We start from the raw sequence: 12,478 nt of genomic DNA on the forward strand, positions 1-12,478 counted from the left end.
TTCTAAATCACCAATTTGGATAACACTGGTTATTAGTAGGACTTACATTTTCTTATTTAGGGTGAAAATCCTTTGACATGTCATAAATTCATGTCTATGCTACAAATTTATCTCTATGAGAGAAAAATAGATTTTCTCCTCTCAATAATAGTGGAGGATGAGGTATTCACCATCACATTATGGATTATTTTGTTTGTTTTATGTGTGTGATGCCTAGTTTTCAAAATCAATCTAGTTGAACTGAAAATTGGTCAAATCGGTAGGTTAGCTGCCCGAGATATCAAACTGGCCTAACAAATCTGATTAGTTGGTCGGTCAGGACCGATAGGGTACCAAATCAACGGGTTCAGCTCATTTGGTACTTGACCAACCAATTTTTGTAAAAATCAGCTAGTTAGAAAGCCACATGGTTGGGCATGTTGATGGGACTCCTAGGTTGTTTTTGGAGGTGTTTTTTAGCAAACCATGATAGGTTCCCTTCTAAATATGCCCCCCCATGCTTATAATAGAATTCCTAAGCTCCTATCTGCCTCACACATTTGATTTCTAGCTTTTGTGTGCATATGAGAGCTTGGATAGTTTTGCACCGACATTGAGTTTTAGAGCAACAACAACAATTTTGGAAGTTCTTTTCCATCTTGGAGCTAGTTTGGAGTTGTCTAGTGTATTTGGAGGTGTTGATCCTAATGCAAATTTGATGGTTTAGTGAAGAGTTGAAGGAAGTGAACCAACAAGTCCAAACATGGGACATGGTAACTCATGAGGGAAGCAATAGTCGTGCAACTTGATGAACTTGGGCTTCTAGTTTTTGTAGGCATATTTTTGTTTCTCTTGCTACTTCTGGTACTCCTATTGAGGTTGGAGATGAGTTTGAGGAGTCTCTGAGGCAATGCACTTTAACCCTTGTTGTCTTGCACAAATATTTGTTATTCTTATTTTTGAGTTTTTATCAATTTTAGGAAAACGAAGTTTGTTGGGAGAAATTTCTATCAAAAAAGTAGCTATGGTTGGAATACTCTTTATATACTTGGCTTGAATTGCTAGTTTTCCTATCACCTAGAAAATGCATCTGTTGCTTTCTAGTGCAGAGTAATTAGGGTTAATTTATGGCCAACAAATGGGATTATAGCTTGTTAAGTATAATTCAGGCAGGCAGGTAGAGAGACCCAATTTGGATGGAGAAGAGTAGGTGGCCAAAACCTTTCCAACTTTGGAAGAAAATATATTCAATGGAGTCCATCTCATCTCTTTGGAAGTGGAAGTGCATTTTCTCTGTATTGCTATTTCTCCTGCTACTCTGCCTAAATTCTGCGACAACAAATCCGGCCATTAACGGTTCTTTGTACTTGCTTTTTCCTCTTTTTTTCCACTTCATGCAGCTCATGTCACCCCATGGAACTCCTGAGAATAGTTGTTGGTCTACCTAGTCACACGATAACGATAGAAATTTGTTTCTCGTTTTTTTTTTCGAGTAAACGAGTGCCAAAAAAGGATTTGCAACAATTGTGTCAGACAGAGTTTTGATGAGTAGGTGGTGACCTTCGAACTGGAGATGACTGCAGAGGAAAACCACATGATGAAAGTATCCACCTTAAGGAAAACCAAGTCTCAAAAAATAAGGATGGTTATTCGGGTCAATATTTTATGACAATTATCAAATGGTATGTTGCATGCCACACACCACTAACCACACAAGAAAACACATTCTTTGTTATGGTAACCGCCAAGCTTAACGAATTCTTTAACATGCAACATCACAATTTCCAAAATCAAACAAATCTTCTTGTAGGCTAACCTAATAACGTATCTTGTTCACACCATCCTGAATGTTAAGCAAACACCAAATTGGGCTAGTTTTTGAACTGTAACCCTAGCAGGCCCAAAGTTTGGAACTAGTCATAACACTTGGTTTATTTGACATGGGATTGCATCATTCTTTAAACTCAATTTGTGTATATATCTACATATTCTCCAAATATATGTTTTAAATTTCCTTTCTAATTATATCTTTTCAAATTTAGTCATAGATTGCAAAGGGTATCCCTTCCTCCCTCTTTCTCTTACACACCCCAAAAGCATAAACACATGCAATCATGCTTGGATAAACAGAGATATCATAAGACAAGTATTGATCATGCAAAACCAAATGAATCATGTGAAAAGAATGTGAAATTGGTTCCTTATCATGCATGTTTGTATGAGTACAACTAGAACACAGATAAGGCTTAAAACATAAGAAAATTGTGGAACCACGTTCAGGGGTTAATTTTTATTCCCGTTTACATGTTTTTAATTTTTTTAGCCATAAAATACAATCTATTTTAAAATAAAACTGTCATTGGTAACTTTCAAATAATTTTGAAAAGTGTCATAATGACGGGCATATAGGGAAATCAAAGGTTGGAAATTATATAAATATATTTTGTATATATTTGTTCACAAGCATCGACCAACATTATTTTACTTTTGAAATCAATAAATGTATTCAAGGTTGGTCACTCCCTTTTGTGTTTGGTCCCCGCCATTTCATAAATATTGACAAATTAATTTAAAAACATGTAGCCATGATATGGCCTCTCCTCCAAGAGCAAGGACCTCATTGCTTTCTCTCTATGGATACCATAAGTTTCCAGGATCACATCATCTCGATATAAATAAAATACAACCATATATAATTAGTAATAATCTAGGCCTTTGGACTTCCACATTTGTTGCACGTAGAAGGCGTAGCAGGAGTGCACACTACCATTACCATTAGATTGCATGCAAATATCTACAAGATATACCATAACAAAAGACTTATAACAACCATTGGGTTCCAAATTCCTAGTATAAGATATGGTAGATGGCATAAAATTTTGGGGTCATGGGTTCATACCTTTTTTCAGAATTGGTATAGCATTTTCATTGTTTTGAGCACATCTATTGATGACAATGTATTGTGTTGCAGTACTCGATGATAGTGGAGTTTCCCATGCAAAGTAGGAAGAGGGGAATCTCATGAACAAGGATGCATGGTGAGGTGAGGAATGTGGGTAGCATGTGTTTGTATAATAAATTAGTTGTCCATGTTGGATATGACTATTACTTATGGGTGGTTTTATTGTGATGAGAATGGGAACAAAGCACATAAAATTTTAGGAGAAGGAAATTCATCTAAGGATTCCGTGAGGATCTTCACATTGCAAGTGCTGTTCAAGACTATGGAGGAATCAGGGGGAGAGTGAGAACTAGTCTCAATACCACCCATGCCCATGGGCGCCACACCCCCTTTCACACTTGGTGCTCATTTGCCCCACCACCACATTTCTACCAATTCTCCTTCTCATGTTGTTTCCCCTAGGAAGAGATCCCCCAAATATTCTAAGACACCTACCAACACTTGCCCTCATTCGTCCTTGGTTTGAACTTCTATGGTCAGGTCCCCTCATCTCAAGGCTTCGAGGACTCCAAGGACAGCATGGACTCCTTACCTTATCTCTCCCAGGTTTGTGAGCCACATTGGGACTCCCAAGAGAATTTTTTTGACCAACATGAAGACGTATCTGGAGGAGGTTGGGCACCTCACCAAGTTCAATCCTCAAGATGTGTGGTTACCCATCATAGACTCTAGGAATGGGAACAATTACTATGCAGTTTTTCATAATCTCAATGCAGGGATTGAGTTTCATGACTTGATTCCACAAATGGGTTTTACCTTCTTTGGATGGTATACACGTTGTTCTTGATTTCTCTATTTTTTTGCTCTCATGTTTCAATTTTTTTTTACAAAATTGATTTTTGGATCCATCAAAATATGATCTAATGTCAGATCACATGGATTTATTTTGTAAAAGAATTTGAAGTGATTTCAGATTCATATTGACCCTAATTTGTTATATTAAAAAATGTTCAAATTCCTGAGGTTAGCAGTCTCAAAGTTTTCACATCCACTTGGTGTGATTAAATCATATTGATACTGTTATATCTACCTAGGCTATAGAATGTGCCTCTGTATAATATGTTAGTTTAAAGGAAAGAAATGGATAAATACATCGGCTACCTCTGTAGAATGTGTCCCAGTCCAATGGAGTGCAATGAGTAAAAATGTGGGTTATTGTGAGTTTGTTTCTTCTGCAACCAATGTTTTCATTTGCATTTTCTTTTTTCTTTGATATTCTTACTATGGGATTCGTTGATAATTGTGCTATGACTTGGAACAAATTTATATTAGTTTTACATTTAAATAGATCTTTATAAACTCCAGAATTCTATATTTTTTCAAATAAATATTGTATTTTTAAAAATAACAATTTTTATGTGTGTGCACCCACTTGATGGAGTTAAATAGTCATTTAAGCTATTGGGATTCAAATTCATTGATATGACTACCTCTACCTTGGCTTTCAAAAGTTCCTTTCAAAGATATGAATATATAAGTGTGTTCCATGTGGGTTTATTCCTTCTTCAACATTGTTGTGATTTTTACTTTGTTTCCCGAATTTTGGAGCTATTCAAATACATATTAAATTCCTAAAAGTTGCAATTTTTATGTTTTGAATTCTTAAAGGTAACAATTTTTATGTTTTTTAACCCACTTGATGGGGTTGAAAAGTCCTTTAACGTGTTGGAATTCAAAATCACTAGTATTACTACCTCTACCTTGGTTTTAGAATGTGCCTCTCAGAGCTATGAATATAGAAGTGCATTGTTGTGGGTTTATTCCTTCTCCAACTTTGTTGTGATTTGTAATTTCTTGACCATGAATATAAACAAGAGTTTAGGAATAATATGTCTGACCATAGCATACATGTGGAAACTCTACACTTCGTGGGTTCTTATCATTCTTCATCAAGATGTTCTCGAGAAATGCTACAACAAGTATGTGGAGCTTGCACAATGTGCATTTGGTAACAATAATATATAGCTTCTGCAATTGAAATATTGATATCTAGGTTGATTTATTACTATGCTTCAACTACATGTCTATTTCAGTTGGATATCAAATGTGGATTGCTATCTCTAATGCAGAGTCCATACAATATTCAGTTTTAGGTAGAAACATACGAGTTTAGATATATTTGTTGTAGGCCTAATAGCTTCGAGTATATATTAATGTTGGATATAATAATACTAGATGGCATGAATGTATGGATGCCAATTTGTCTTTAAAAATTTCAGGGGAAAGGCTTTTTTTATGGTTGACTTTGTTTCTAACTGTTTATCAATCAGTCGAGATGGAAACATCCATGATACTGATTGGTGGAGAGAAAAAGGAGTTGTTTTTTCATATAGTTTCTAACCCAATTTGTGGATCCAATCCACTTACTACAGTGGAATGATATTTTGTTTTCCTATCCACTTACTATAGTAGAATGATTTTTGGTTTTCGTATCCCTTTGAATTCCTTTGTCCTAGTTGCCTAATCTTAACTCCATTGCAAGGCTCTACCTTATAGGTGTTATAACCGCAATTACCTAATACACTATGGTTTGGGATTTGTCCACAAGCAAACCCAGACACTTGGGCATATCTTACGAAAACCTAAACTCCATGATGGATACTACAACAATAGAATTATTTCTTTTGCTTTAGTGGTCACAATATTTCTCTTGAAATACAAGTATTCTGCTTTTGTAGTAGTATAGACTTGTGTTTCCTTATGATTGCTTATATTTGTCTATATTGTCTAGAGAAGGTTACATGTTGATAGCTTACCTTATCAATGATATTTATTTCCTATGAGACTGACTAGGACCTTGTATATGAGAATGCATGCTACTATGCCATCTAGTCTCAAGCATCATGCCTCTATACAAATGTGGAGTGGAGCAAAGGTTGCTTATTTACTTGTGGTCATGTGCATGTTTATCATTTAAATTGGAGGTCATTGGGCTTATGGATATTTTGTATGTATAGTTCACTTGCATTCTCAAAATTGTATTTGAGTAAGATCATAAATGCTCTGAATTTATATATCTTATTGATTTATTTTATAGAAGTAAATCTCATGCTACTAATTTATTTCATTATAGTTTGTTATGGCAAGTTTCCAACAATATATTTTCCTTCAATGCCTTAGGAACCTGCATCAATAAAAAAAAATTGTTAATTGGTTGATCTCATAATATTCTCATTCATATCATTGTTCATAAACAACACAGTCTTCCACCATTATGAAGTATCATGAAATTACTTTAACTAGTACCATTTTGGAATTATACATTTGTTACTTAATGGATCCTCTTCTATAATCATATTTAACTTGTATGTAGTTTTCACTTCCTGTGAGATGAATAAAAAAACACAACCATTTTCAAGAAAACCGTGCTTGAAGTTGTTTCCTTAGTAATTGAGCAATTTGGTTCACTTAGCCTAGGCACAGTTTATGTTAAGGCTTCTTGCATTGATATTGTGGTCAAAATTCGATGAATACACCTTCTTTACCAAACTAGATGCATAGAAATTGTGGTCAACAGTCGATGAATACACCTTCTTTAGCAAACTAGACACATAAGATTCCTATGATCTAACTCCATTCTATGTGAAGCTCCTCTGCCTAACAATGTTACTTCTCTAGTTTTGTTGGGTATATTACTGTCATTGGCCTCTCTGTCATGCAGAATACAATTTCTTTTACTGTAAGCATTTCCTAAAGAATTATATCCCAATGCCTCCCTTATTATATTCTAGTTGTAACAAAGTCTTCTTCACTTTTAACAGTGGTTAGGTTGTTCTAATGTTTATTAGTTTTCCATTTAACTTAGACCAAAAAAAGTAGGTTTTTCTAATATTTATGAGTTTTCTATTTAACTTAGAATAGATTTGAAGCAGGTTATACCAGTCAAACCAATAGGCCATGCCCTTGTTGGGTTCATGCTAGATTTTGTGTCTTTTATGGCTTCATTTCTCTCTTCATTACAATTTCACTTCCCTTTCTTTTTAGCCTTGTAGGTCTATTAGGATATTTGAATTTTCAAGTGACCATTGCATACCTTTGTTTTTATGTGGGTTTGTATTAAGAAATTTTTAAAAGAGCTAACAAATTTTTAAAATATGAGTGTCTTGGGGTTCTTGATGATGCTACACAGGGTAAAATTAAATATTACAAGTCATGTGAAGGATATTTAAATATAAAATCGTCATAAAAAATTTCACTGATAGGAAAGGGGGCCCGTCGAATTTAACCCCTAACATCGTGCATTGTGAAAAAACCACACTGATGGGACATTTTCCAAGTGTCAAAATATTCCTTGGAACAAGTATTCCAACCTGTGATGTCCTATTAGACAGCGTCTAGGCGCTCTATCTATGTTGGATCTTCTAATCTGAACCCCACTTGTGAGAGCTCAAAAATCACGTTTCCCCAAAATAGATTGATCTGAGATCTCATTACAGTAGCTTGTTCCCCTTTGACAGCAAATGCTACTATCTCCTCAATAGAATATCCATTAACCCCAACTAATTTCTTTTTTCTTTTAAGGATCTCATCCTTCTTGGTTGAAAAGAGATCTTTTAACTCATTTTGGTGCTCCTTTTCTAGCATCTCCCACATTTTAGTTGCAGTATGCATCTTCTCCTTTGCACTATTGAAAAACTTGATATTTCATGAAGAATCCCATGTACCAAGATCAACCTTGCTAGCCAAAGCAAGAGAACATCAATGTTTTTCACATTCAAAATATTGTTGACCCAGTGCAATCAATCCCCCATAGAAGTTAGGTTTTATCCTCAAAGCTTCCTCATGCTTTTGTTCAACTTGGGAATATTGATATTGGACCCAGTCATATGAAGTTATAAGTTGTGCCATAACTAGCTCCTTTGAAGTATTTTCATGAATCCAATTCCTAGTTGCACACGTATGGACATTGCCACAATTGAAGAATGACAAAGCTACCACCTCCTGGAACTTGCATGCTTCCATCTCAAAGAGGCATTGGGCTTCCTCACTGGTCACAATTTCCTCCAATGCGTCATGTCATAACTCCATTCCTGGCTCATGATGGTCCAAGTGAGCATCTTGATCAATGCCTACATGTTTGTGAAACAACTGAGAAAATTCATATAGTTAGTCATCAATTTCAACTTCTTTGGCTTCAAGATCATCCCCATTTTTGTATTTAAAAGTTTCCTTCAAGGATACCTACTTATTAGGTTCTTTTCTCGCGTCTTCTACTATGCTACCATGATTTCTCCTAATGAACTAGAAGCATTCTACCCTGCTTTAACGTCCTCTTCTTGAACTCGATCTACTAAAGGTTCCTCCTCTTCTTTAATCAATGGCTCCTTCTCAAGTTTCACTTCAACAACATAAACCCTCAAAGTATCATTTGGAAAACTTTGATTAGAAATGATTTATTTGTCTTCCAATCCCCCGTTTATAGAGGAGTTTGTGTTTGAGGAGCTGCAACAACTTCTGCCAATCTAAGCTCTTTTGTAGTTCTAATAGTGACAAGATACCCATCCAAATCCTTGTATTTATTAAAATTTCCTTGGACGAGGAGAATTTTTTTCTCATTATTTCTCTCAACTCCTTAAATTCTCATTTGTCTGGCATTTGACTAAGCCTTATATCATGGTCAAAAATAAGTTTAAATGGACTCCATGGCATTTTTACCTGTGGTTTCTTCGTAGGTTGAGGGGCATCCTTAACCTCGTGGCCTCTAGAACCATTAGATTTCATGGATATTACTCTAGAAGATGGCTTGGAAAATTCCAAGACCAAGGTCTTTTGTGGTGAAGACTCTTTGGAAGACATTGACAAGGGAGGTTCCTACAAAGGGGGCCCATTGGACTAATTACTCAAGTTATCACTAGGAAGCCTCTCATGTTTATTTTTCTTCTTCGGCATAGAACTAGCAGGTAAACAAGGACCCATACCGCCAACAGAAATTCCTCAAACTGTTGATGCCCCCACAGCTGCAAGAGGAGTCCCTGAATAGAGAGGCACCATGGGCCTATTTTGGAGGTCTTTCTAAGAAGCTTGCCTGTTCCCAAGAGAAACATGTAACATTTTGACAAGTTCCAGGCCATCTTGGTGATTCGCATCAACCTGCAGAACAACTTGAACATCTTGCATGGCTAATTCTAGCCTACCCATAGCCTCATCTGCGCGTTCCCTTCTAAAAAGAGCTCTATTGAAATAAGGGTGCAATTCAAGAGAGAGTGTACATTCATTAACAAAACTTTCATATTGAAAATGCTTCATCTACATCAGGCATGTTTCTTGGTTGCTCTATAAGATGGCACAGTCTAGCTGATTCCTATGATAAGATTGAGAGCCTTTTCATACTGTTCCAAAGCATCCACATAGTCTTTGTTTTGGAATCTCTTGTTGCCTTCCTCTTTGAGCTTGTGTGCCCTTTTGAGGAAGAGTGATGGATCAAGATCTACTTTACTTCTAGTGACTACTCCAGATTTCTCAACAGTAAAAACTATCCCTGTGCCTTTCCTATTCCTCCCTGCAGACTTTCCCATGAATGTTTCTAAACAAAGAGAAAGACATGCAAACCAAAAATGTGAACCAATCTTAGATTATATTTTCTCTCTGTACTGGATAATGCCTCACAGAGCTTTCTTTTTGTGCCCAATAATGCTTTTTCGGCCAAACCCAATTGATCTGAATTCCCTGACACTTCATAATCTCCCAGGAGATGGATCTATACTTTCATTCCATCACTAGATACTTTTATGAACTACTATTTCCTCCATAGACTCGTTTCAACTGGGCATAGATCAGGGTGTACAGTCCTAACAATGGACACCATATCCAGACTTCTAACTAGTTTCATCATTAATTTCCCTTCTAACCTATCCACTATTGATGAAGGCCAATCTTGGAAAACTTACAAATCATAATGTTAATGTGCATACCATTCTAAATTATAGATACAAACTATACATAAAAGCTACAACTTATCAAGTTTGAATTTTGATCATGCACCATGATTGAATGCAAATGAACCCAAATTTGTTGGAGTTGTAAGTCATCTTGAACTAAGATGTAATGCCACTAGATAACGCATACTAAAATATGATTTTTCACATAAGAGTACCATTCATTTTTGTTAAAAATCCTCTACATTTCATTCTAATGATGAAAATGTTATTACAAAATTTCAACTTATTTCCATGTATAATATTATATTGAAACTGGTAAGTTTGTCTCTTGCAAAATTTACCATGATAAATGCTAAACATAACCATATGAAGGTCATCTTAATATGAAGTGGGATAGGAAGACTTGTACAATTATGCCAAACAAATATTCGAAAAAAATCCAATCCCATTCAATGTCCATTGTAACCCAAAATATAAATATGTGGAGATAAGCCTCATTAAACTTACAAAACTAGTTCACATAACCAATATTCTAAAATGATATCCTGTGGGTCGTGGTTGAGTGTTACATCACTTTGTATCTTTTTCTTAGTTAGTGCAGATAATTGAAGTTGCAAAATTTCAAGGGATGGTGAGGTGCTTTGATTCAAAACATCTAGTTAGTTGACTCCCAACAATATACAAAATTCCTTCAAGACATTTGCTATACGTGAAAAGGTCTCTCAACTCAAATTTTTCAACAAATTGGAGAGCATGCCAAAAGTTGATATTGTCATTCGTAGTAGAATGTGATCCACATTATCAATCTCTAAATAAGAATATTTTCCAATTCAGAACTAGTAAAAGAAAAAGTCAAATAGTATCTTAAAAATGAGAGAGGTGATATTCTGAAACATAATTCCTTCCCTTGTTAATTCCATTGTTTGTCAAGAGGCCTGGAGTTGTTGCTAAGAGAGATGAAGCTCTTTACTTTGTATATTCATCCTCTAATAATTTTTCATTTCAATTTCTTTGTTATTATGTATATAATGTTGATTGACACAAGCGTAGAATCAGTGAAAAGTCAAATTCACACATTATAAACTAAATCAATTATTGAATATTTAGCAATAGGAACTTCGAACTATGTGTTGTCAATGAAGTGATTATTTTGAAGAATATTAATTACATTATAGGAGAGGTATATTGTGGGTGTGTGTAAATAATTCTTGTCTTCAATGTTGAGAAATGTAGCCTGAGCAAGAACATATTGCATAGGTTTCAATGTGAACATGTGGGAAATGGTTCAAGACACTTCACTGGTGCCCACCTTGGAAAAGTGGTCATTAATTCCATCTTGTAATTTCACTTGAAAAATAAAAGAAAAGTGAAAGTATAATATTTTGAAGATTTAGGGATTTAAATGAAATGTCAAACTGATTCCAAGGATGCAAGGAAATGTTGAAATTCCTAATTACACAGCAGTTGAGGCCTATCAAAGGCAGCATGAGGTTTCAGCCTAGGTATCCTTTTAATTCATAAGATGCTTTCACAAATCTGAAAGTTGTTCATGTTTCAAGATATCTACTTTTGTATGTTTGTTTGGGGAGGTAGTTTGACTAATTTGGTCAAATATAATACATGATTTTGTTCTTGTAATAATTTCCAATGGTTTGGGTGATGATTTCAATATTTTCTCAAAGTATTTCTCACTACTCGAGTCTATTTTCACATTTAGTTTTTAAATTCTCATCTAGATTTTCTAAAATTGTTGTGATTGTACTAATAGTGGGAATGTAGACTATATTGTTAGAGAAGGGTTTGTCACTATGTATGTTATTGTGACATTGCTATATAGATTCTTCTTCCAAACATTTATCATTTTACTCTCTATAAATGGGTAGGTTGTGCTCAGGGCGATAATATTCCTACTCCTTTTATGACATTTAACCAAACTAGATTTCCATTAGAGATTCTTTGAGAGGTAAGATTGTGTACTTTCTCATGCTTTTGACTGCGTCTGAGAAATTTGTATGTTAATTATGTCTCGTCTCTCCTATACCTCAATTACAATATTATTTACCTTTGTTCTGCAATTATTATTAGCAGTTTTTTTTTATTATTTACCTTTGTTATGCAATTATTATTAGCAGTTTTGTTTTTATGTGAGAAACATCCCAATTACTTGTTAACTGGGATGACAAGTTATAATCCACGATGTGTTTAGCGAAAAAATCACTTGTTTTTTATCCATTGTGCATGTTGCAGGTACAATATTTTCTCTAGAGAGGAGCATATGTTGTATCTTGTACTGCTATACAACAGAAACACTGCTCCCTGCTCTCCTGCTTGGCCTTCATGTAGTTGCGACCTGTTTGTCGGGGATCACTATCTAAGGGTGGATTTCAAGTCACATGACGGTTTCATGACTGGCAGCGTTTTTGGGCCAACCATATATCTTGTGAAGAATCACAATGCTTTTGTCACAAGTTTGTTCAACAAGCAACCATGTGCATTGGAAATTCTTCTTATTTGTTATTGATATGCTCATTTTGTAATTTTTATGGATAGATTGATTGATGGGATTGCATTTAGAGTATGCTAATTTGTGATACAAAATTTTTGATATTGTTTCAAATGTTGGATTTTTGAGCTACAAAATGTAGGATTCTCCTACCCC

At 35.1% G+C, this 12,478-nt stretch overlaps 1 pseudogene; it reads left to right on the top strand.

The window, feature by feature from the left end:
* Positions 1 to 3,077: 3,077 nt before the first annotated feature.
* On the top strand, positions 3,078 to 5,984 carry LOC149239413 (lysine histidine transporter-like 8; annotated as a pseudogene).
* The last annotated feature ends 6,494 nt before the right edge of the window (positions 5,985 to 12,478 follow it).

The sequence above is a fragment of the Pinus tabuliformis genome, chromosome 8, assembly GCF_031772625.1.
Source record: "Pinus tabuliformis cultivar Carrire ecotype Pingquan chromosome 8, CPIR1, whole genome shotgun sequence".
In the NCBI taxonomy this organism is placed as follows: Eukaryota; Viridiplantae; Streptophyta; class Pinopsida; order Pinales; family Pinaceae; genus Pinus; species Pinus tabuliformis.